The following is a 21,683-nucleotide window of genomic DNA, read 5'->3' as shown; positions in this document are numbered from 1 at the left end:
GTTTTTTTCAGATGCTTTGTAACAATACTGCAAAGAGTAAAAGATAAAATTGAGAATGATGGCTTTTCTTGAGACAGTGTATTCATTACTCATTGATCACCTGTGAAACGTACTCATTTTATCATGTGGCATCCAATTGATGTTTATGCTCTGAATGACATAGTGGCATAGATTGGAAAGGAGCCCTGGAAGTTACCTGGTCCAACCCTTCTGCTCAAGAAGGGTCACTATGGACAGAATAGAGAGGACTGTGTCCAAGAGTATTTAGTTATGGAGACTTCAGCCACTCTAGACAGCACGTGTCAATGCCATGCTATTTCCAGTGGTGCCCTAAAGAAGACAAAAGGCAATAGACGCAAACTGAAACATGAGAGAGTACATCTGAATGTCAGGAAGCACCTTTTTTCTTTTTTTTCTTCTCCTTATGAGGGTGACCAAGCACGGGAAACTGTCTCCTGTTTTTAAAAGCCACAGTTGGCAATGCCAGGAGGTTCTGTTCAAACCATGGCAACTGAGCAGGTAGTACTCTAGAAGGTACATATGAGAAGATTGTGGGACCCCATCTGGAATTAGTCTGGAAGGAGGGAAAGTTGAGAGCAACTGTCAAAATACATTGGAACAATCAAGGAAAGAATGATGACCTGCTCTATATGACACATTGCTGGATAATGTTGCCAGATGAGTTAATAAAGCCGTGGACTAATTAAACCACATCCTATGCATCATGCCTTCCTGCACAGACAGGCTGTGTTCTTTCTGGCTTCTATGGTATCATCAATAATACGTCTTCAACAACTGCATCATCTGCTGGTGGTGCAGGAGTTAAAATAGAGTGCAGCTTATTTCCTTTTAGCTGTATTTGATTGTGTAGGGCTAACAGGAGTAAAAAGGGGTGACGATTTATTTTTATCACTTAAATGAGTACATTTGGACTAACTACATATGGGGAACAGATCTACTCAATGAGACTTTTGCCTAGTAACTTTTTCAGATTGTGCCACATTAATAATTGTGGATGAAATGTTGGCTTTACATTTTAAAAAATGTTGACAAAGTATCTTTCATAAATGGGAACATGTTCATATAACTCTAAACATATGCTGCTCTGCTTTCCCACATCTACATCTGTTTCTTTAATTGATAATGTATTTTAATTATTTTAGCTTATAAATATACACTAGGGCTGATAAACACATTTTCTGAGATCTTTTTGCAATCAGATCTGTTTTCATTGTCACTTTTTTGTTAGAATATCTGTTTCATATATATATATATATATATATATATATATATATAAGCAATTTTATGATGGATTTATTTCTATTAAATTTCTGCTGTAAGGATTTGTTAAGGTGCAAACCATTCAAATCTAAATAGAGTTGATTCTCAAAATAAACAGGGGAGATCATGATAGCAAAGCGTGCACTACTGTGCAGTGCATTCATTCTTTTGTTCCAAGAAATGAATGATGGTATTCCAGCACTTCTTTATCTCAAGATATAATTGAAACAGTCCACAATTAGAAAAAAGCAATCACTAGACATACTAAATTAACTCCTGCCATTACTGACAGGTGAATGTCTTTATCTGAAGATCTTTATTTCACAAGGTTATTTCTTTGCATAGAACCCTGTCCTTTTTCCTTTCTCAATAAAAAGCATGGTGCGTGGATAAGAGCTTAATTTTTTCAAACAGGGGAAAAAAGATTAGCTATTATATCAAATATGGGTCAGAATTGTAAGTGATGTTCCACCCAGTCTGTCACTGATATTCCTAAAGGATTTCTTCAGTGATGGCCTTATCAGTCAACTCTTCACTTTTATTTACTTTAGCAGTTGCTTTAAATATTCATTCCAACATCTGACTAAAATCAAGAGAGAAAAGTAAATGTATCTGCTTTATCTCATTAGTTAACACACATAAAGTGATTTGATATCAGTTTATGTCAGACTATTCTATAATTAAGCCGATACTGTCATCAATTCTCTGCACAAGTGACCTGGAAGATAAATGATTTTTGGTGTTTAATGAAATACAAACAAATTAAGATGAACAATTGAGGCCAAATTTTTTCTAGTGTCTTGTGTCATAGCTCCACCTAAATTAGGACCGTCATTTACAGCAATAATAAAATTACCATTTACATCAATGTCTTCTATGTATTCATTACAAAAGCAGTTACCTCTTTGTATTCAATTACAATTTAAATATCAGTAGTGAAAACCATGAAACTTTTTTTTGTTTAATTCATTTAGTAACTATGTGGTGTTGGCATCTGTAAGAAAACAAAATACCTTGATTGAACAAAGCCGCAAATACGTCTTGAGAAAAGTGGACAGCTTGTATCCCTACTCATAGTGAGAAAGGCCAGCATACTGTGATTGAAACACATGGATAAAGAAACAAGTGAATCTAGTGTGATGCCGGTGTCCTCCTTTTTGCAGTAGCAAGGTTTAGAGTACTTGCATAGAATGTGAATAAACAGTTCTCTTTTCAGACAGAAGATCTTCAAGCCTTCCTCTCCTACTTTGTTTTCTAGAGGAGGTTAGGGATGGCGGCAGTTTCCTTTTGAAGATGAAACTTTGAAAGAACTCAGAATTCAATATGGGAGAGAGCGTACGTGTGAAGGGTGAAGGGTTTGGTAGATTTACTGGGAGAAGGGAAGTTGGTATTTCAGCCCTCTTTCTGTCGATTGCTTCTGTAAATTTGCGCTGAGTAGTTACTGTGATTTTTTTTTTTTTTAGGAAACTAACATAAACCTCATTTTTTTTTCCCAGGGATGGAATCTAGAACTAAATTCCAGGTTATTTCTGAAAATAGTCATCAGCATGATGATCAGAGATGTTGAAGTCTTACAAAACAAGAAAAGTTCAGAAAAAGCTCTGCAAAGTTTTGGTTTTTGTTTTTTCCTTTTGTTTTGGAAAGCTCCAGTGACTCCAAGTTTGGAACAGTGGCTGTTTTGTGCCTTATCTCTGTGCACCTAGATTTTCCTGGTCATTTCATGGAACATCTGAAAGGAGTTTCTGAATGTCCATTAAGTCGTTATTTTCATCTAGAGCTGAAGGTAGTTTTGACTCTAAATGAAGTGTATAAACTTTTTTTTTTTAATTTAAGCAATCACTATTTGGTGCGTTTGCAGATAAGAGCCTTGTTGAGACATTTCAGCAAGGTCTCATATGTCTCACAGTGAAGTACTGTAAACTTAACCCATGTCATCAAATTGTCTTTGGAAATGTTACGTGTATGAAAATCGCTTTGCCTCATCTACCATTGTAACTGCTTCTTTCACAGCTGTTTGGAGGAGTGTTGGCAACAGGCTCTGAAAATGTTAAGGAGTAATTATGGGGTGACAGCAAATCTTTGGACCCTGTGTGAATTCAAATTAATCAGCCTTATAACAGTGAAAATATAATACTCTTCACTTCTAAGAGGGAATGTTTATGTTAAAATCCACTTCCCCTCACTAATTTTTTTCTAATATGAAATATGAGAAGGACCTTCAGTAATGTTGTCTGTTACAAATATTCTACCATCTCTGCTTCGTCTTGCTTTTTGTATTTTCTAGCTAGTTACTATTTCTTATTATCACTGAAGTGTTTAAATGTTAGTTTACATCATATCGTGCTCCCTTAGAATTTCTATACATTTATTTTCTGCTTAAATTTTATGCAATGAGGATAATGACAACAGGTATTCTATTTTCTAGAGCACTTAGGCAGTTAGATCTAGGTAGATTGTGTGTCACATCTTCAGCATAGATAGAGGCATTTCCATGAAACTAAGTCAGTTTTTCTACAAGGTGTGTGATCCTTTTTATGGGCTGGTAAAATATGTTGTGTGGGAAAATTCCTTACCAAGTGTTAACCAGTGCTTCCATGACAAACGGTAATGTAGATTAACGGTGATGTCTGAGACATCTGGGCTTTCCTGAAGCTGTCAAATGAAATTCCAACACTGAAATATCAGGGCTTCTTCTTGAAGAATACAGCTGAGATTAGATACATTTTGAACAGTAGATTTCAATTAATTTTGAGCTGTTGATGAATACTAACGGGTGTATTTTTTTTTTTTGTGCGTGTGAAGGAATACAGTTCCATCCCTTTGCTTCATCTGCACTTCCATGTCAGATACCATTTTGTCAGACTGCCCCCCTGCTGCCATCTGTTGCGTGGCAACAAAGTGTGTGGAATCATATAATGGTTTGGACTGGAAGGTTATCCAGTTCTAATCCCCCTGCTATAGGCATGGACACGTCCCAGTAGACCAGATTGCTCAAAGTCCTATCCAGCCTCCAGAGAGGGGACATCCACAGTCTCTTTGGGCAAACTGTTCCAGTGTCTCACCACCCTCATAGTAAAGTATGTCTTCTTAATATCTATAAATCTATAATCTTCTATCTTAAAGTCATTTCCCCTCATTCTGTTGCTACATTTGTTTATAAAATATTCCTCCAGAGCTTCCCTATAGGCCCCTTTCAGATAATTTACAAAGGTCACCATGGAGCCTTCTCTGGACTGAAGAGCCCCAGCTCTCAGTCTGTCCCAGTAGGGGGAGGTTCTGCAGCCTTCTGATCATCTTTGTGACTATCTTCTGGCCCTGCTCCAACAGCTCAAGATCCTTGTGTTGAGAGCCCTAGAACTAGACACAGTACTCCAGTAGGGATCTCACAAGAGCAGAGTGGTGGGGCATAATCACATTCCTAGACATGCTGGTCACTTTTCTCTTGATGCAACCTAGGATCTGTTTGGTCTTATGGCTGTGAGCACATATTGCTGGCTCATGTTGAGTCTGACATCCCCAAGTCCTTCTCTTCAGGATTGATCTCAAGCTATTCTCTACCCCGCCTGTATTTCTACTTGTGATTGCCCTGACCTAGGTGCAGGACCTTTCACTTGGCCTTTTTGAACTTTGAGGTTGTCATGGGCCCACCCACTTATGTAAAATTATAAAAGTTTAATCACTCTTGGCTGTAAGCATAGTCAGAGAAGAGAAATAGGTACTTCAGGAGGCTGATTCAGGCCTTGAAGCGTAGGTTCTTGAACATAACTTATTTTGTCAAAAGCTGTAAATGAAGCAGCTTCCATCTTGCTTTTGTACTGGTAGGACTGTGTTTGCTACACTCTGAACACAGCTGTAGATTAAAAGTAATAATTTTCAGCATAAAAATATACTATGTATTTCCATTGAAAGATGCACAAAACTTGAGAGCAGCAAGCAAGCCTGAAAAAGTCACATTTTCATATTCTAGATCACTATATACTGAAGGAGCTTCTCGCCGTTCTGTCTCTCAAAAATATTTTCCAACTATAGAGAAACGAACAGTGTGCCTTTGAAATAAAAAGTTATATGTACTGGTATGTAAGGAGAAATGCATTTTACTGTGAGCTGTTGCTAGATTTTCTGTGGTCTTCTGAACTGTACTGCTTGATCATTTCATTTATATTCATGACTTTTTATATCGTCAAAATGGTGTTATAGTATTCCTATTCAAACAGATCAAGTATGTGGTGTATATATTTATATAAAATATTTACTGAAGCAAAATCAAGCCTAATTGCCCTCTGACACAGTGAATTGTTGTCTATATCTTGCCTGTGAGAAACAGCAAGGAGACATTAAATTATAAAATGTTTTATCTAATGTTACATCTGAAAACATGTTACTGAGGGTCAGAAATGAAATGTTGTCAGCCTCAGGCCAGCATATTATCTTTACTTCCAAATTAAAGTCCTGTATTGAACCTTGCATAGAATTTACTCTATAATGGCTCAAACATCTGTGAATTTCTATGATTTTAATGTTCAGTACATATACTAAGAGGATGATAGTATTTGTTTTACTGTCCCTCACATTAATGGAATCACAGTATTGAGGTTGGAAGGGATTCCTGGATGTCACTTGGTGCAATCCCGTGCTGAAGCAGGGCCATGTGGAGCAGGTTGCCTAGGACCATGTCCAGGTGGCTTTTGAGTAACTTCAAAGAGAGAGACTGCTACATTTCTGAGCATGTGCCAGTGCTCTGTCACCTTCACAATGCTGAAGTTTTTCCTGATGTTCAAATAGACCCTTCTGTGTTTAAGTTTGTGCTCATTGCCTCTTCTGTTAATGTGCACCACTGAAAACAGACTGCGCCCTCTTTGTTCCCTTTCTTCAGGATTGTATTGATAAGACTTCTCCCTGAGCTTTTTTTTAGTTTGCACTGTCCCAGCCTCTCTGCATGTGAGAAATGTTCTAGTCCCTTAATTAACTTCATGCCTCTTTATTGGACTCTCTACAGTAGCCCCATATCTCTTATACTGGGAAGCCCAGAATGCTGTTAGTCTTCGACTGCAAGGGCACATTTCTAGCTCTGTTTCCACCAGGACCCCCAGGTCTTATTCTGCTGAGCTGCTTTCCAGCTGGTTTGCCCCCAGAACGCACTTGTGCTTGGGGTTGTTCCTCCACAGTTTGCACTTTCCCTTGCTGGACTATAGGACATTATTGTTAGCCTATTTCTCCAGCCTGTCAAGGTCCCACTGCATGGCAGAGTGACACTCTGGTATACTAACCACTCCTCCCATTTTTGGATCATCAGCAAACTGGCTGAGTGAGGATGGTACTCTGCCTTTAATGATCATATATGTCATTCAAGATGATGTTGGATAAGACTGAACTCAGTATTGTCTTGCGGTACATCACTTGTTACTGACCTTCAAGTAAACTTGCCACTGTTTACCACTCTCTGGACATGGCTATTCAGCTAGTTTTCAACCCTCCTGTCTACTAATCCAGCCCACACATCAACAATTTCTTGATGAGAATGTTACTGGAGATAGTCAGAAGCCTTACTAATATCTAGGTAAACAGAGTTCATTTACTGTCCCCTTGTCAAAGAGGCCAGACATTTCATTACAGCTATCAAGCTAGTTGGACGTGATTTTCTTTTGGTGAATCCACAACGACTACCGCTGATGGTATTTTTTCCTTAATGTGCCTAAAGACAATCTCCTGGATTTGCTGCTCTGTCACCTACCCTGTGGTCAAGGTTAGGCTGACCATCCTGTCACAAAAAATAACATATATGACATCCCAAGCATTGAATGAATTTTAAAATTTTTTTACAAGATGACAAAAGCAAGGATGTGTACCATGCTGGCCTGTAAAATAGCACACTAAATAAGGCACTTTAAGAAAACACACATAGTATGTTCATTTTTTTTTTTCAGTATTGCTGACTGACTGTTTAGGCTCTAAGTACTTCAACAGCATTGGCTCTTCTGGAGCTAGCTCAGTCCCTGTGTAAATAAGTTGCCCTGGGGTACCTACTGTTGTGACTTAAGTTTCCTAAGTAGCAGTGAGGTCAAAATGCAGTCTTGAAAAAGTCTATGAAATCCAGTTGCATTAGAATTTTGAATTGTTAGTCTGCACAACTTGTCAGAATATAGTAATGAATATGATCACAAAAAAAGTTTAGAGAAAACCTAGTACTGAGTTAATGGAAAATATGGGAGAAGTCTGAGAAATACAGGAGAGACATAGAGCTGCTGGAGCACGTCCAGAGAAGGGTCACAGAATTGATCCATGTAATGGAACACATCTCCTATGAGGACAGGCAGAGAGAGCTGGGGCTGTTCAGCCTGGAGCAGTTTCTGTGGACCTGATAGTAGTGGCCTCTCAGTATGTCAAGGGGAGCTACAGGAATGAAATTGAAGTCTGAAATTCTCCAGTTAACAAAGCGACTTGAGACAGAACCACTAATAAGGTGGCTAATCATGTGTTCTACTTCCACTGATAGATTTTTATATCAGGAAAGCTTGGGACGTAGATTATAGAGGAGAAGGGCTGGTGCCATTCCTTTCAGGATCTTGAAAGGAAAAAGTGGTCTGAAGTAAAGGTGAAGAATGATGCTGGAAGTTTGGGAAGACCCTGGAGATTAGAGAGGTGTGGAAATGATTGCTGGGGAGAGTTTCTAGGGATCCAGACCACTTTCACCCAACAACTCTAACTCTGTGGCTGCACAACATAAAATAGTGTGACTTTCTGTCCAGCAGGGAAGAGAAGTTGAGACCCAGAACATGTAAGGCTAGGGCAGAAACAAATCCTGAGTGTGTGTATGAAATAATTAAGTATGGTAAATACTCTCATCTTGTTGGTTCTTAAACAAACTCCTGTATCCTGATGCCCTAGGAGTTGCTATTTAGTCTGTCTTGCCTGTGATAATTGTCTGTTCTTTTCTCTGCTTTTGTCTTTCTAGCTGTGCAATGGTATTGAGTATCACTAAAATACCTATAAAATCAGACTTTTAATACCGGTTATCTTAATGTCAGAAAAAAAAATTAAAAACAATTGGAAATATAATTTTTATATGATTTTGGAAGATTACACTTTCGTAAAAGGGTAATAATAGTTTAAGCAGAATTTATCTGAGCAATCTCTACAGAAAATAATTCCTTTTCTGTGTTAACATTCAGTGAACCTCATATTCGCTTAATGTGAGCACAATGGGATCAGCTGTCTTGTCAAGTTAATCTATAACATTAATGCAGTGTTCTATCCCACTTTTTCAGGCTTCATGCACATAAAACTTTAATATATATAGTTTTCAGCAGAATGTTCTTGTGTCCATCAGTTACAAATGCATGGTTCTATCCCCAGACTAATAAAGTACCTCTATACCTTGCTGTTACCACGTATGGTTGATTCCTAAATCTTTTACAAAAGAGCCTGAAAATTAAAATGTCTTCTGTCTCTATTCTGACAATCAGTGTCTGGAATGTGCTTCAGTGCATATTACTACTTATGTAGTATTTCTGGTTGGCTCATATGCTAGTTTGATAGAAAATAATATCTTTTTGGAAGCATGAGGTTTGCCCTACAGCAAGTGACAGCTGTGATAAGATTTGGCTTTAGAAAAATTTAGGTGCACTGTTAAGAGTTTAAATACTATTTGAAATGTCATATAATTATTTTGCAGACCCTATTTAAAGTTTAGATTTTGTCTTTAATCAACTAACAGCTGTTTATTGACCAGTATTTACCTCTGAACCTCATTCTCATGGCAGGCTTTTTAGATTCTCCTGATATGCATGCTAGAAGGTTGATAAGTGGAAACAAATCCTTTAACTTTGCACTGTAAATCAATTCAAACACTGTATATACTAAGCCTGTTCTCTCCTCACTCCCTGCACTCATTTTTCCCTTGAGTTATTCCTTGTATTTCAAGCTGTAATTAAGACTAACTGTTAAAACAAGCAAGTTTTCTTGAATCTTCCTCCAGAAAAATATCAATTGGCAAACTAAATCCATAATATCCTTGTGATGACACTCATGGATTTTTGCTAGACTATCCAATAATGTGTTTTTTTAGAAACTGTTTAAGGTTTCAGTTGTAATGCATTTATTTCAGTAAGTTGCAACAATATGTGCATTTAATCACTATTATAGATTTTAGTTGTCGTAAAATATTTACTTCAATGCCAACTCTATCCTACTTTATTCTTGAATTTTGAACTGCATAGTACTGCCAGCCAGCAACTAAACATTTATATTCCAGGATGAATGATGATTGCAAGTCATAAGTTAGTTGGTTTCAGCTCTGTAATATTTTCATCGGAGAAGAGCAACTTTTTAAAACCTTGACATGTCTCTCAGGCTTGTCTTTTAGTAAACACACATGCAAAGACAAGGCCAGAACAACTGCGATTTTCTTTGCTGTTATTACTCATTCCATAGAAAGCTCCTTTAGGAACTGACCATGATAAATAGTTAAATCTAGATGTATCCTTCTTTATCTAAGGGAAATAGCCCTCCATCTGTTAAAAGATTATTATCTGCTTAGAACATCCCAGATCAGAAACACTTCGCATCGAGTTCAGGTCTCAGCAAAGCACACACTGTGGTGTACTTCAGCAGTATATGTCCCATAAGGATGCTTGCATGGAGGGGAAGACCTATTCTGAATATCTAGACCTACCTAGTACTTACTGAACTACATACAGTACTATATGTCTACTACTTGGTGAACAGGTGATTGAAACTGTGGGTTGTAGGGAAAGCAGAAGCCCTAGGAGCAAAAGCTGAACTTCTGTGCACGTTCATGTTTTTGTTCATTGTAGAATGAAAAATGAAAAGATGTTCCAAGTACTATTAGAAGTTTTCTGATTTTCTGGAACTAAACCATATGCTTAAGCCTTATTACAACTCTTTTTTTTTTTTTTTTTTTTTTTGTCCCTAGCAACTACATTCAACTACTTACTTACTTGTGGAGATATGTTAATGAGAATGAGAATAAATTGTTGCTAGACTATCATGAAAGACATCTTTCAGTATTGCTGCAGTCAATGGTTTTATTTGATAAACACAAATATTGTACCAAATAATAATATATAAATCTGGACTGTTGAGCAGAATTATTTTTACAGTGAGCAGATCTCCAGTACATAATATTAAGTTCTTTTGCATAAAATTACAACAAAGTGTTAAAAGATATTCATATCAAATCCACAACAGTGTGGCATAAATGGAAGTTTTTTTATTTGCTTTGCATCTTTTAGCACTTTATTGCCCTTAAATTACCTCTTATGATTGAATTAATTGCCCTTTTTCTAGTCCTCTCCATTCTGTAACTGAATTTCAACTGCACAGATGCTGAATTGTTTCTTTAAGTGTACTGTCATCTTATGTGTGACAGTTTTCACTGATTTATAACAATGATAGATATTTTTCTCCTATGAAGTTACTACATGGAAACTTTGTTCTCATTGAAGAAGAAAAATAATAGCGAGAACAAATGTTCTGCTACATAATTCCTGAGAAATTCTTCCTTGTATCATAGAAAAATAACCAGGTTGTAACTAAAATTTATTAATTCTTGCCCTGGACTCTGAATTGTTCTTGAAATTTTCCCTGTGCTTGTTGCTTAGAAGGTTACTTAAGTCTAAACCAATGGGTTCCGTTTCAATTCAGAAGCCTGACTGCAGATCTCCAGAAGTATTTTGATCTTTTGATCTATTGATAACTATTTTGATTTTTCCTTTCCAATTAAATTAATAGAAGATAGATACATAAATCATTCAGTGATTCTCAACCTAAACCTGTTAGTTTTGAGCAATTATGTGACCTTGACATGAGTGTGAAATACTGTGTTCATTTTGTTCTTCTTGAAATCAAGTTGACTACTGCTAATTTTGGTTACCCTGTTACTATACCTCTAGTTTTGAGGTATTCCAACAAGAAATATGATCTGAGGTTATCACAAAAATCACATGGGCCTGTAGAAACTCAGAGGGAAATTTCAACAGACATTAGGATTTATGAATGTGGGTAATGGTATGGCTATGCTAGTCAATCTTAAAAAATAGTGAAACACAGAAAAATTGGTAAGCAGTTTTGTTTTCTTTCTTTTCACTGTGTTTCACACGTGAGCATGTGTCGACAAGAAATGGGGATTATGCTTTAAAAATGCCATTTGGCTTATTAAACAAAATGTAAAAACGTCTTCTCTTTAAATAATGTGTTGCAGGTAGCCAATGCCTACAGAGAGTGGGAAAAATAACAGGGAGAAAGCATAAGATATTTGAAGTTACTCTCCAGGACTGATATAATGTTTACAATTAAAAAAAAAAACATAAAACCAAACAAACTGACTCTTCCAAAATAGGACTTCTAGAACAAATAATTTTTTTGTAAAAGCGTAGCTCTCTATAGAATGTTTTATTATTTACAATAAAACTAAAAGCAACAGAAAAAAAAACAACAGCACCCAACACAGTTTTTATAAATTTATTCTTTGCCTTTGTCTAAGCTTTGCAGCAGCTGGAGATGATTCAACCCCAAAATAAGTTTGCCAGACGATTTCACCTGAAATCAGTTTCTCTGTTGCTCACGCTTAAATGACGTTTAAGACAGTGTACACCTCTGTAGGGCAGGGCAGCTTTCTGTCTGAGTCTTAGCTAGACATGTACTCAAGACAAATTTGAGAGACAAGCAAGGCATTAACTATTGCCTGGTTTCCCATTCCTTGAAGTTCCATGTTAGAGGATCAGCTGGAATAACAGCTGCTGTTCTGAGGAGTACAGGTTTACCAAATGATAGTGTCACTGTTCTACACCCTGGCCTTGTACTGCAGCAAATTCATTCCCAGACCTGTGAGGTCATATACAAAATTAAGTCCTGAAAATGATGTAGGATGTAAATTCAATTTGAATTCCAAAGCCTTTGGAAGCAAGGATCAAAGAGTAAATGTGATGAAACTCATTGTTATTCTGTTATTAGAGGTGACACTGTAGTCTATATCAGCTTGTTTCATTGAAGGTTTTCATTTGCTGCATTTACACTTGGATCTTTAACTTAGTTAAAGCCTGCTATGAGTGTAATCCACAAATATTTGAGACCTACCATATTTTTAAGACTATTTTGCAAGGAATATGATTGAAATAGTCTTCCATACACTTTCCATTTTTTATCATTATGTTTATACCTATTACGTCAGTTTATGAAGATACTGTGCTTGAACATCTGTCAAGGGATAAAGATTAGCTGAATAGACGTAGGATGCCAGCATATTATATTTTCTGTTATCCTGTATACTGTAATTATCTTGATCCTCAAACAACTCTGCGACAGTTTCAAACACTTTTACAGGCTTGCTGTTACTGTAAATTCAAAATTCATTTCATTTGAATCTAAATTAATCTGGTATGCAACAAGGCTTTTTTCTCCCTTGTTTTTTGTTGTTGTTTTGTTTTTGCCATTTCAATCCATAGATGATTAAAAAGCAGTAAAATGCAGATTCAGATTTTATTTAAAAGAAAAACTTATACAAATTCATTCAGCTTTGAGGCAGTATACTATTTTATTATTATCTTTTAAATTTTATTTAATTTTTAATTTTTAATTTTTTTATTATTTTATATTATTTTATTTAACCAGTTTGGGGTTATGGGTAAGAATCGTACCCTTTTTGCCCTCCACCACAAAAACATAGCCATTTTGTTTTATCTTGGGAGTGATTTAGTTACCACAACACCGTATAAAATAATCAAATAGATGGATTGAAAAGCTTATTAGAAGAATGGGAAGTCTCCAGAACAGGTTAAGTCTTGGTTTCTGGCTTTGGGTATGTGTTTGAAGGAGCAGGAAGACTATGAAGAGAAAGAAAAAGTGAAGAGGTGGTCTTGAGGCTTGACCATTCTAGTCACATTTCACAAAAAAGACAGCAGAATAACAACCAGAGTGGTTATATGGATGTATAACCCTTTGCCATCTATACACACCAGAAAGAGTAGGGAACTCACCACTCCTCCTGATGGCAAATGTTTGAAGCTGTGAATGCTGATCATGATACATCCATTAAAAAAACAAACAAACAAACAAAAAACAACTAAATCCAGCTTCATGGAAGATCTTTACAATTTCCTGGTACGCTGAGAACAAACACATATACTGTTACCAAGATGAAAGTTTTCATTGAGTTCAATGGGACTAATCTTTAGCGTACATTCTTGCTTCTTCCAAGTTAGAGTAGTCTTAACTTTCCTCAAATGTACTAAGCAGTCTTTGCTAGTTCTTCCTTGTTAAATAGAAGAAAAAAATATATTCTCAAAACAATCTCTTTACTCCAAACTGTATACTTGCAAAATACTCAGAGCTGTGATAGTTTAAGCTGTAGTCCAGTGTTACCATGCAAATAATTTCTTTCCTTTTTTTCTATCCACACAAAAATTCAAACCAAGAGGAATCTGCAATCAGCAGATAATGGTTTAAAAAAATATCTAATATGGGAAATGTTTATTTAGTTTTTAACCTGTAGGTGTCTGTAGCCATAAAAAAATTGTTGGACACTTAAAAGTAACATGTATAACATATAGTTTTTCATCGCTTCAAGTATTGTTGAAAGACCTAGTATATTAAGGAAATGAGTAAATTATCCATCATATTAAAGAATGTTTAAAAACAATTTGTAGTCAAAGGCATTGATCTATGGCTACCTCTTACCTGAGATACTGGTGGCATAGTCATGTTGTCATTAAATGCAAGTAACTGCTTTAATACATGTAGTCTTTAAGTGATTGACAATTACTGCACTAGTGCTATGTCTGAGCAGTAGGATACATCATTTTCTTAAACATGCAAGACACAATCTCCTTTAAAATTCCCGTGCTGCAGAAGCAGTTAAAAACAAAACCATTTACAGAATGTCAGAATTGCTATGTATTCCAACATGGAGCCCAGAGACAAAAAAGGAATATTTTGCATACTTTTATCTGGAAGAATACACCTCTTACAGAAAAATAGTGACTTAAAAATGAAATAATTTGTCATGTTTTGGAAGAGTAAAAAAATGATTGGGTATAATACAGCTTGCAGCTTTGAAGGCTAGGGAGATCAATTTTGCCACAACATTTAAATTTACAATTTAAATCATTTTTTTTTCTTGACGAATTTTTACAGGAGGAATAAGCTTGCATTATTACCGTATACAAATATGCTAATTTCATTGCTATAGTTCAGAAAGCTTTAAGTTGGAATGTTGACAAACTAAAAATGCATTTTAAATTGCTCACTCCCAGCAAATTTGGTTTTGTTTTCTTGGAGTATACCAAATAAAATTAAAATCACATGTATGCAGGGTTAAAGTAACCTGCGCTATTTGACATTAATTCCTAGAAAGTAGTTCAGCTGATGAAAAGACATGGTTGAGCAGCCATACAAAGCCCTCTATCTCAGCTGGGGTAGTTTCAAATTTGCAATTGCATTTTAGAGATCAAATGCATTTAACTCTAAAGAAGCACAGAAAGGGTGACGGCTTCAAAGGTTTTTTTTTAATTGAAAAATAAACATAAAACAAAACCTTATAATTTCTACAAATGTTTTAGAAGTAGTACAACTAATTATGTATGGTAAAAAGTGCCACCTGTTCAGAGAAAAATTTAGCTTTAACATTTAAACTAACACTGCTTAACCATTCGTTATTCTACTCAGATCAGGTCTAAAAAAGTCCATAATGCATATATATGGCTGAATATATCTGCATAGATTATGCACTAAGCACTTCAGTTTATATTTACAATTCGACTTCAACTTCTTGAAAGTAGGTCTATTTGCATTGCTCCTAATTCTGCAGTAGGTGGCAGTGGGTAGTGAAGAATATACAACAATATACAGTTTCAATGCCATCATATGCTTAAGATAAGCTTTAAAAATGACCAAGAGTTTGTTGCTTTTGAGTTACATGCATACCCAAAAGAAAGAAACTGTTAAGCATAATTCCTAAATTGTCATAGTTAAAAAGAAGCTTTTGCAAAGTGCTATGGAAATGAATTAAAATGATAATCAGGTCCAATGAAGATAAAAGTACAGTACATTTCTCTAACTAAATATGAAGAGAAGTTCACACACACAAAAAAATGAACTGAAGGCATAAACTAAGGAGAAATTTTGGTTCTGTGGGATGGCTTTATAAACAGGGAGAACATATTGAACTTGGTTTACAAACAGAAAACGAAAACAGACATTTTAGTTTTACATTTTTTTTAAATGTTTGTATTAATTTTCAATTGTGAGTTGGCTTTGGCAAATATCACTGTAGTTGATGAAATTGGAGAACAGTTTAGGCATCATGGTGACCGTGTATTTGGTGGATTGATTCCAGGAGATTACAACAGAGCTCCAGTTTTGTGCTTCTTGCACGCCTGAAATGTAGGAACATAAGTGTATACAGAATGTGAAGTTGGTTGAAAAAAATCCATCAAAGAACATTCATCGCCTACTTTATTGATTCTTGTTTCCTGTTTATCTGAAAACCTAGCTTGGTTGGTTTCTGTAGAAAGTGCTCAATCAGCACTCGATTATTCTCAAAATTTCACCAGTCTTTGACAGCGTGCTTTAAATTCTTAATACCGAGACTGAGACTTTTAGAATTGGAAGGCATCAGCTAGTTCACATCTCAGATACTTTGAAATGACAATGCTTTGTTTTGTTTCCCCCTTTAATCTCTAATATTTTGAAGTGGGCAGCTGGAAGGTGGTTAGCACATGGTGTTGTGAAAATCCTGGCCATGCACACTGCTGGACTTTGTCTTTCAGACAAGCCAGCGTAAAATTCCCACTGACATTGTACACCACTTTCTTTGTTTATGATTTTGTGGCAAAATTTCTCTGAAGAATTCACATAAGTAGCAAGAAAATATTTAAACTAAATAAAATAGCAATACTTTGTTAATTCTCTCTGAATTAATACTTTATGCTACAAATAGATAGCAGCAAATCAACAGAAACAGGGAAAATGCTGACTTATTTAAAATCAGGTTGAGTTCTGCCACTGACTCAGTAGTAATGAGATTATTGTAATCTTACAATGGTAGTTACTCATCAAGTAGACATCTGTACAATTAAAAATAAGAATAACTTTTTTGATAAAACCAATAATTGCTTATCATGCATTAAAAAAAGAAAAAGAAAATGTGGAATATATTTAAGAAATAAAGTTATTCACTTGCAAGCGTTATCCATACTTTATTTTGCATTCTGTTGAAGACTCTAAAGCTGAACCAGAAAAGAAATGTTACTTCCATTTAAAAATGCCCGTTTTACTTTTAAAGAAGAAATCATTGAACTTATTAAAATGTGTCCAAAATCTTTCTTGATTTCCTTCTCCATTAATCAAGATTTATGTTGATAAATGGAATGTTCTCAAGGGAATTGTACTAAGGATGAAATTATAAATTAATGGCTGTGCACATCTTATTCCTTGATACAGTTTTTGTTGTGTATGATACAAAAAAATATTGCATTGTCCTCTTGCAACCATCTACATCTCTGTGATGAATTTCCAGTCATGCTGAACAAGGCATATCAAAATTCTCCTTAAAATTGTCAGGCTTTTCCATTTTGTATGTTGCTGTTTATAGCTTTTGTTCTACTTTTAGAAACATTTCATTCTTGTTACCCAATTAAACTTGATTTTCTTCTTTTTTCCTATAAGTACAAGGTTACCTATCAGTGAGATATAGTTTCTATTCATATGATTTTACCATCAAAGTTTCTTTTTTATAAATCTGCAAGACTGTTCTTGCTATGAATAATTTTTAGCAATTTTTAAAATCTGAAAGTTACTGTTTTTAAGTATCTTGTATTTCCTTATTCTTCTATGAAAAATGTCACATCTCCAAACTTCTGTAAGTTACGTAAAAGGAAAATTAAAAGGCAGTGTATGGTAACTAATGTCAACTACAAATTTTTTCATTCAGAAACAGCTCTTGACTTAAGAAAGAGAAACGAAACCCCTAACTGGAGCACTGCTCCCTATGTGGGTTTTTTTTTTAATTTGTATTTTTGTTTTGTTTTGTTTTTCCTTATTTTGCATAAGTAAAAACAAAGCAGTATTGGAAAATTCCAGTCTTAGGTTATTAGGAGGAGCAAAAATACCCTGGTAGTGAATTGGACTGCAAGTCAAAGAATATATGTAATATTGAAATATTAAATATGTATGATATTGAACTGTAAAATATACAAGAATAGTGGATAAAAAAATCAATGCTCTCTAAAATGATGTGGTTTTATTCTTTCAAGAAAAGATATCACAATTAATTATATATGTTTATAATAGAATAATGTAAATAAATTAAATTAGGAAAAGTAATTTTGATTCTTGTTATAGCTAACCTGACTACACCTTTCTGCTTGTACAGATGACTGCAGATAAAAGCTCTCCAGGACATGTGAATTGGGCTCGCAGTGTCAACGAACGTTAGCAGATCATCTTCTCCAGACTGGACTTGAAGTCAAGGTATGACTTAATTTGCCCATGCACAAAAAACCAAACGTAAAGAGTTAAAGTCTGAGAACATCCCAGTAATGGTAAGGGAATGCCTAGAGCTTAAAAGTTCTGAATTGGTCTCATGCAAGTCACAAATTTTTTACACCTTTTATGCTTTGAAATTCTTCTGCTTTGACATGTGTAGAAATCTCTGTGAAATTCTGAATATCCAAATACTTCTCCCAGTGCCTCTCTGCTGTGCTTTCTTGGTCTGCCAGAGATAAGACACCATGTGTCAGGTCACCTGGTGAGATAGAACTTAATCAGAGCTGAATTTGGCCAAAACTACCTGTATGAAATGGACTTAAGTGTGACTCCAAGTAGTGAAATATGTGAGTAGCCATCACCACTTTAGCAGATCCTGAATGCTAGCTATCCAGATTAACAGCATGCTGTTTATAAAGAAGTGTATTAACTGAATTCTTTGTTAAGGATGTTGAAGTCTGCAGATGAAAATACCTAGAAAAATTAATAATGATGAGAAAAGCTTTCTTTTTTCGAACACACTAGCTTAGAGCCGGGAATGATGAATGATACCAAAAATGTGAGTAGGAAGTGGCATGTTCTTGAACAGAAAGTTCTCCAGCACACTTACTTCCCCACCTCCCTACGCAATCTCAGTTTTTAGATATGTATGCAAATTCATGGCTGCTTGTCTGGTAGTGGGAAGACAGCTGTGGCTCAATATTAACACCATTTTTCCCTTTCTCCTAAAATTTTGCAAAGAATAAGACTGCGACATGATCTTTTTTCCTTTTAATAAGGACTCGAGTTTTTGGCTTAATGTGAGCAGTGGCATAAGTTTCTGAACATTTAGCAGAAGTGTTAGGACGCCGTTCGCTCTGAAACAGACATCACAAAAAAATTTAAGCTTGGGAAAAAGTCATTGTTAAAAGTAGTGATGCAGTTGACAACTGTTAATGCAATTATTTTCTCTCTGTGTTGTTTTATTTTGCATAAATATGTCCTACTGCCCTTCCTGTATCTAAATATTTGGAGAATCATTTTAAAAATATTTTTCCTAAAGATCAGTACTAGCTAACTCTCCTCTGGCTTGTTCATTCCTAACGCTAATGTAGTTGGCTTTCTCTGACTGACCTAGCTAAATAAAATAATAAAAATTTAGATATAGTTCTGAGGTTCAGTCGGTCATACTATGTTATTGGTTTTAAACAAAACTATACTGATTTCTTGGTAACATGACGGAGGTTTATAGTTTATTCCTTTTTATTTTTCCTAGCTTTCAATTACTTTCCTGTATGATTTTATAAAGGTTTATATATCAGTCAGTTCTCACTTCTTAACGTGATTGTAATATCTGCCAGAGGTAGCACGTCTCTTCCACTACTTGTCATTTCTTATTGCCACTTACTTTTCTTACTAGTTTCTAGTTCATGTAATGGTAGAGAAGGGAATTTTCTGTGATTGGTCTTTTTATTTTTTATTTTTTCCTGTTTGTCAATCATTTCTTCTCAAGAAGTTTTGCTTTAGAACAGGTCCATTTTAAATTGTTGAAGATATATTCACTCAGTAAACACATTGACCAGCAATCCATAAACCATTCTGGTTCTGTATTCTAATTGAGAAGATGATCTGTCAGAATTAATTGAGAATGCCCTAATGTAATCAAGTCCAGTTCATTAGGCAAACATTTAAATTATTAATTTAAATGCTGGATAGTTCAACAGCATTATGACAGCAACAAATACCAATGTCTTTTAATGTTTAAATTCCTTCTGTGAACAGAATTTCATAGCCTACTACAGCTTTTGCAACTAGAAATAGTTTTCACCTTGCTAATATTTTATCTTCTTGGAATCTGCTAAAGTATTCAGCTCAAAATAGTGTTGTTTTAAATTTGCCTTTTTAAGCATAGAATGCTTAAGATTAGTGAAGCATAGGTTGTCATTTTCAATCTTGTAATTCTTCTTTGGATTAAGAACACTATAAATTAATGTATAATTATTTAGCAGAAACCTAGTGCAGTAGTATTTTAGCCATTCCCACTCCTTCAGTGGTGAGAAAAATCTTTTTATGAAACAAACTCCCATTTTCAATTGCCTTCTACTGCAGTAGTCTAGGACATTGGAATTCCCTGAAAATGAAGTAAACAGGAAGGGAATAAAAGATGAGGGCAACTGGTTAAGGAGACTTGTGAAGCATCAAAGTGAATAGCAATGGTTTGAGTAGAGGACACCGTGTATCTTGAAAAGGCTGTGCTCATTCTATCCACTTCAGTTGCTATAAATGCAATGGCTGGTGTCTTTCTACTGAAACTGTGCCAGTTAGTTGCAGAAAGTTGCAAGAAGTTTGAAATACACCAGATAGAGCTGTGTTTCTAGTAGTACAATGGTTCTACCTCTATGATCAGGGTCTAAGTGTCTCCTTTCCAGCCATTAGGTCTTTCTGGAAAATGCTGGTGCAAAGTAAGCATGTTAAGACCAGATGAGTTCATTTTGATCACTTACAACTCATGAAGCATCAATACAGTCACTCAAATATTAATGTAATGAGTTGGAGAATAGAAAAAAACAACAACAAATCAATTTTCTTCTTGAGTTTTGAACCTAACTTTCTGGACTTTTTGAATTGACTATTGTATTTAGCGTAAGCCACATTGATTTTCTGGAGGTGGAGTAGAAATGTTTTTCCTTTCCAAATACTTCTGTGCTCTGCTGGTGAACAATTTTAGGCATTCTGGATTAACCTGAAAGACTATTCTAAGGTTAATAATGTATCCTCAATCACTAATGAAACCCACATGTCATTTGTAACTATACTGACAAGAGGAGTACCAACATATGAAAGCTGAACAACCAGGTGCAGTTCTACCCTACTCTTTCTCTTCCTTTTCTATAAATATATGTTGATATTTTATGCTGCAGTTTTATACAGAAGTGTCCTAAGAATGTCAGCAAATCAGTGAGCTTTATATCAGAAATGATTTTAGTTAGTAATATAGAGCTTCACCTATTATTATTATTCCTATGCAGCTTCAGATGTTGCAATGAAATGTGTCAGTTAAGCATTGCATGAGTTCTGATTATTTCTTCTCCTCACTCTTTGAGTTGGAGACATTCTGGCAACTTTAGCAGTGTCCTCTTTCATATCAGATTTATGTGAAATCCAGGCAATCACAGATTGCTGCTTTAAGCCATACCTCTTCTTTTAATTAAGAATAGATTTGGTGGGTCTGATATATCTAACTACTTCTGAAAATATAGGCACAGTGAGTAAACAAGTGGCAGATGTTTTTGCCCTGAATTTCAGGGTATGTGTTATACCAACTTCAGGACAGACAATGGATGTCAACTTCACATAAAGCAAAAGGAAACTGGGAGGCATACTGCTATAATTTCTGGAGTATACTTGCTGAGAGGACCAGCTGTAGATATATATTCTTACCACGTCACCTTTGCTGCAGGAACTTAAATGCACATTTTTGATTGCAAGAGCTGAACATTCAGATGTATTTCTTTACACTAAGCTTCACCAGTCGTTTAAATATGTTTACATTGTATGCCCAATCTTGCCTTTGATTTTTTTAATTTGAAATGCTTGTACGATTTTTTAATCTGATTTTTTAAAAATTATTATATATGAAATAATTGTCAAGTATGCCACAGTGTTTTTAGCAGTGTCAGTTATTTAGTGTGGTTTGCTTGTTTCTCATTATTCGTGTTCACCTGGATATAAAAAAATATTTATTTAGCAATGAACAAGTCTTTGCCACTTTTCAAACTGCATGGGTGAAGTTTACACAAATGTTTGTTACAAGTTCTGTCTAAAACATGGCCTTTTCTGTCATTATTTTCTTCGTTGTTGGAAGGAAAGTAATTTTCTCTAAAATGAGGAAGTTTTATTTAGTACATGTGATGGACAGAATT

Source organism: Cyrtonyx montezumae, unplaced genomic scaffold (assembly GCF_038088225.1).
Source record: "Cyrtonyx montezumae isolate F1298 unplaced genomic scaffold, pur_monq_1.0 scaffold_10, whole genome shotgun sequence".
Taxonomy (NCBI): Eukaryota; Metazoa; Chordata; class Aves; order Galliformes; family Odontophoridae; genus Cyrtonyx; species Cyrtonyx montezumae.
Note: the sequence above shows the minus strand (reverse complement) of the source record.